This window comes from Solanum tuberosum, unplaced genomic scaffold (genome assembly GCF_000226075.1).
Source record: "Solanum tuberosum cultivar DM 1-3 516 R44 unplaced genomic scaffold, SolTub_3.0 scf00250, whole genome shotgun sequence".
Lineage (NCBI taxonomy): Eukaryota > Viridiplantae > Streptophyta > Magnoliopsida > Solanales > Solanaceae > Solanum > Solanum tuberosum.
The window spans coordinates 720346-726495 of NW_006239183.1; positions in this window are offsets into that span (position 1 = coordinate 720346).

Consider the following 6150-nt stretch of genomic DNA (forward strand, 5'->3'; position numbering starts at 1 on the left):
TTGGAGTGAAATAAATATTGGTTGGTTGTGTCCGAGGAGTAGGCAAAAGAAAACAAAAGTTTGCCGAACCTCGTTAATTCCTGGTGTTCTTTTTATTGTTGTCTCATCTACTATTTATTAGCTACCTTTAGATGTAGCAATTGTGATTTCATCACTCTCTATATATTCGGCTTCCGCAACAATTGGTATCAGAGCCAAGGTATTATCTGAGTATGCTCTGTGGTTGCAGCACAATCTGAACTTCCACATCAGAAAAGATTTACTTTGGTCTTTGCATTGTTAGCTAGTAAATAGTATTTGTAGCAAAAATGGGAGACAAGAAAAATGATGAGTCCACATCGAGTGTCAATAATACGTCATCATTGGCATCTTCGCTTAGGACACGAATTGTGTCAAATGCAAAATTTGCAGTTGAAATTTTTGACGGGTCAGGACATTTCGGAATGTGGCAAGGCGAGGTCCTTCATGTTCTTTTTCAACAAGGGCTAGATATTGCCATAGAAGAAAAGAAACCAGGCGGTGTAGGAGAAGAAGATTGGAAGATTATCAACCGTGTTGCTTGCGGTACCATTCAATCTTACCTAGCAAGAGAACAAAAATATCCATACACAAAGGAAACATGTGCAAATAAATTATAGAATTCATTGGAGGAGAAATTCTTGAAGAAAAATAGTCAAAATAAAGTTTACATGAAAAGAAGACTGTTACGCTTCACTTATATTCCTGGTAGCACAATGAATGATCATATCACCAGCTTTAATAAGTTGGCGACAGATTTGCGGAATATGGATGTGACTTTTACGGATGGAGATATGGCCTTAATGTTGTTAAGTTCACTTCCCGATGAGTTCGAGCACTTTGAAACTACTCTACTGCGTGGGAATGATGAAGTATCTCTCAAAGAAGTTTGTTCTCCTTTATATAGTTATGAACAAAGAAAGAGAGAAAAAAAAAGGGCGGAGAAGCAAAAGCTCTGATTGTGAGAGGTCGTTCTCAAAATCATGTGGGAAAGAAGAATGGGGGATCCAAGTCAAGATCCAGACTCAGCAAAGATGAATGTGCCTTTTGCCGATAAAAAGGGCACTGGAAGAAAGACTGCCCAAAGTTGAAAAGCAAAGCCAAACCAATTAATGGGAAGGCTGTCATGGATTCAAATGTGGCTGATTGTGATGACTCCGATTACTCACTAGTTACAACAAATCCATCAAAATCATCTGATGTATGGTTGATGGACTCAGCTTGTAGCTATCATATGTGTCCCAATAGGGACTGGTTTGTTGATTTACAAGAAGGAGAATGTGGAGTTATTCACACCGTAAACAATAATCCTCTTACCGCATATGGTGTTGGTTCAATTCGATTAAGGAATCATGATGGATTGACCGGAGCATTAACAGATGTTCGGTATGTACCGAATTTGAAGAAAAATCTCATTTCTGTTGGAGCCCTAGAGTCAAAGGGATTCAAAGTCATTGCATATAATGGCGTAATGAGAATATGCTCCGATACGCTGGTGGTAATGAAGGCAATTCGAAGAAATAATAACATGTACCACTATCAAGGTAGTACAGTTATTGGGACAACAACAACAACATCCAATGACGACAAAGAGGTAGAAATGACTAGGCTGTGGCATATGCGCTTGGGACATGCTGGAGGAAAATCCTTGAAAACTTTATCAGATCAAGGATTGCTAAAAGGAGTAAAAACTTGCAACTTGGAGTTTTGTGAGCATTGCGTCAAGGGAAAGCAAACAAGGGTTAAATTTGGAACAACTATCCATAATACTAAAGGTATTTTAGATTATGTTCATTCAGACGTTTTTAGTGCTTCCAAAACACCTTCATTAGGTGGGAAACACTATTTTGTAACCTTTGTTGATGACTTTTCCCGAAGACTGTGGGTGTATACGATGAAAACAAAAGATGAAGTATTGGGAATTTTTCTCAAATGGAAGGCGATGATAGAAACTCAAAGTGGCAAAAAGATCAAGTGTCTTCGCACAAACAATGGTGGAGAATACAAAAATGATCTTTTTCAGAAAATTTGTGAGGAAAATGGCATCGTCAGACACTTCACCGTCAGAAATACACCTCAACAGAATGGAGTGGCAGAACGCATGAACCGAACTTTGCTGGAGAAGGTTCGGTGTATGTTGTCCAATGCTGGTTTGGGCAAAGAATTTTGGGCTGAGGCAATAACATATGCATGCCACCTCATTAATCGTATACAATCTGCAGCTATTGGTGGGAATACACCATTAGAAAAATGGTATGGAAAACCTGCTGAAGATTATGGTTCTTTATATGTATTTGGCTCAATTGCATATTATCATGTAAGAGAGTCAAAATTGGACCCAAGAGCAAAGAAAGCTTTATTTATGGGGATTACTTCTGGAGTCAAAGGATACCGTTTATGGTGTCCAGAGACAAGAAATTTATTTTTCAGCAGAGATGTTACCTTTGATGAATCTGCCTTGACAAATAAGGTAACAGTTGAAGAAGTCAAACAAACTAATGGTGCTTCAAAGCAGGTGGAGTTTGAGGGAAAGATAATTTTCCCAACACATGGATCAAATGAGGAAACAACAGAAGTTTTTCCTCTGGAAGAAGAGCCAGTCGAAGGGGAGGTTCCATCTCAAGAACCTCAACCACAACTTGAATCAATAGCAACCAGCAAGCCAAAAAGGACAATAAGAAAACCTGCTCGACTCATAGATGTGGTGGCTTGTGCGGACTCAATTGCAGCGGATGACATTCCTACCACTTATAAAGATGCAGTCCAAAGTTCAGAAGAAGATAAGTGGAGGTTTGCCATGGATGAAGAAATGCAGTCCCTTCATCAGAATCATACATGGAAATTGGCCAATCTCCCAGATGGCAAGAAAGCAATTGGGTGCAAATGGGTATTTGCAAAGAAAGAAGGATTTCCTAACCAAGAAGATGTTCGCTACAAAGCAAGATTGGTGGCCAAAGGATATGCTCAAAAGGAGGGAATTGACTATAATGAGGTATTTTCTCCAGTTGTGAAACACTCCTCCATTAGAGTTTTGTTGGCTTTGGTAGCACAGTTGAATTTGGAACTAGTTCAGTTGGATGTAAAAACTGCATTTTTACATGGAAACTTGGAAGAGAAATTCTACACGACTCATCCAGAAGGATTCAAAGTTGATGGAAAAGAAAATATGGTGTGCAAACTTGAAAAATTGTTGTATGGATTGAAACAATCTTTTAGACAATGGTACAAATGATTTGACAAGTTTATGTTGCAGCAAAGGTACATAAGAAGCAAATACGATCATTATGTGTATTTGCGTAAGCTTGAAGATGATTCCTTTATATATTTTCTCCTATATGTTGATGATATGTTACTAGCTTCTAAAAGTCAAGAGGAAATTGAGAAGCTAAAGATTCAACTAAAAAAGGAGTTTGAGATGAAGGATTTGGGTGAGGCAAAGAGGATTCTTGGCATGGAGATAAAAAGAGATCGACATTCAAAGAAGCTTTTTTTTTATCTCAGAAAGAATATTTGAAGAGGGTACTAAATCGATTTGGCATGAATGAGAAAATGAAGCCGGTTAGCACTCCGCTTGCTCCTCATTTTAAGCTTAGTGATGCTATGTCGCCAAAGAATGAAGTTGCACGAGAATATATGTCAAGAGTACCATATGCGAATGCTGTTGGTAGCTTGATGTATGCAATGGTTTGCACAATGCCAGATATTTCACACGCTATTGGAGTTGTAAGCAAGTACATGCATAATCCTGGAAAGGATCATTGGCAGGCTGTAAAATGGATTCTACGGTATATTCATAATACTGTAGATATTGACTTGGTTTATGAGCATAAAGATAGTCAATATCTTGTTGAATATTGTGACTCAGATTATGTAGGTGATTTGGACAAACGAAGATCAACTATTGGTTATGTTTTCACTATTGCAAACACACCAGTTAGTTGGAAGTCTACTTTGCTGTCAACAATTGCTTTGTCTACCACTGAGGCAGAGTATATGGCAATTACAGAGGCTGCAAAGGAGGCACTTTGGCTTCAAGGATTGCTTAGAGAGCTTGGTATTGGATAAGAAGGAATCACAATATTTTGTGATAGTCAAAGTGCTATTCAATTAGCAAAGAACCAAGTTTATCATGCAAGGATGAAGCACATTGATGTCCGATATCATTTCATATGAGACATCATAGACAAAGGTGGAGTCACAGTGCAGAAAATTCATACTACGGATAATCCTGCCGATATGCTGACAAAAGTGGTTACTGCGGTCAAGTTTCAACATTGTTTGAACTTGATCAACATTGTTGAACATTGAAGATTGAGGTTGAAGAAACAATCAAAATTTGTTGAGAGAAAGTTGAAAATGGAGAATCTTGCCAAGGTGGAGATTTGTTAAATTTGACAAGATTCAAAGATGAATTAATGTGAAGATTTGGTAGTTAGGAAGATAATTCTTCATTGGTACAAAAGTCAAGATAACATCTTTTGTAGGTGAAATTTAGGTGAACCATAAAATGGTTTCACAAGGTAAATCTTGACATTTTGACACATTGTGATGTCATGGATGACATCAATAGGAAGAATTCACTTCTATAAATAAGTAGTTCCTAATTCATTTGTAACACACCTCTCACTTGCCTTATCATCTTCAAATGCATTTGATCTTCTTTCTCTCTTGTAGTATTTCACTTGTACTCTTTTGGAGTGAAATAAATATTGGTTGGTTGTGTCCGAGGAGTAGGCAAAAGAAAACAAAAGTTTGCCAACCTCGTTAATTCCTGGTGTTCTTTTTATTGTTGTCTCATCTACTATTTATTAGATACCTTTAGATGTAGCAATTGTGATTTCATCACTCTCTATATATTCGGCTTCCGCAACACATACTTCACAAGATCGTAACCCCAAAAAAAGAAGACTTGATAACTGCACCACTCTCACCCATCAGTCTTGGTTTCTTCGGAGAGTTACCATTCTGTACATGTAGCGGGACAGCAACAGAAGGTGCAAATGGCACTGGTCCACCGTGCAAACTTGTATTCTCATCCGAAGGAGCCCATGAGATAGGATTAACTATCACAACAATAGATATGCTTTTATTAGTGATGAATACAAACTTTAAGGCTAAATGCAGGAAGCTATTAGTTGATAATCTAACAAGAAGCTCAAGCAATTGGATAACAAACTTAGTAATCAGCTCAATAAAACTATTAGTTGATAGGGATCAAGGACATTATAACATAGAATATAATATAACAAAACATGTCACAAAGTTTTCAATCTAGATATTTAGAACACTCCAGTAGATATGCCCAACTGAACCAAATTTGATCTTACAAGTATTGTTAATAGCCCAAGAGGTGATTGCTAGCTAGGATGTAACATAGAGTAAAATAGTGAAATCCACTTATATCGATAGGTGTAGAGGCTAAATGCAGGAAGGAGTAAGCCAATAGTGAGGTTTCCTTCTAAGATATTAGGTATATTATTACACATAAGATAGGTTTCCATGATAACATTCTGACAAAAGAGTTCACAATTTTTTTTTGTACCCTGGTGTCTGATTCAGCTTGCACGCACCTCGATTAATTCCATGGTAAGAGTTGACATATTCTATAATTTAGAATGTCCAGGTATATTAAATACCTTTTGACACAATTCCATCAAACATTTGGTGCATTCACTTGTGAATGTTGATTCATTATAGACTTACAAATGATCCACATAACACATTTAGAGGGGGAATACAAAGTAGTATCCCAATGAATATATATTTGATAAAACTGAGAGTACAGGGTATGTGACAGCAAAAAAAGTAGCAAATATATGTTGTGTTCAAGCTTCTCCAAGAGAGGAAATTTTGCCAGAAATTATTGAACAGGGAAGACATTAAAATAAATATATACTTTAATTAAAGAGGAGAAGCAAATTCTAGTAAGTTTGAATTAGTTTCTAATGCAGACGTTAATTCTTTCAAACTCACTAGTACTTCAATTCCATCCTCATTTTGGCTGTCCATCAAGAATATTTTCTTATTGATTGGTACACTTCCTAAACACACTCTTGTAGGACCACCCCATCCATAGTCCATGTCACTGATACGGAATTTACTCAAGCTTGTACACATCAACATCATCGTCGT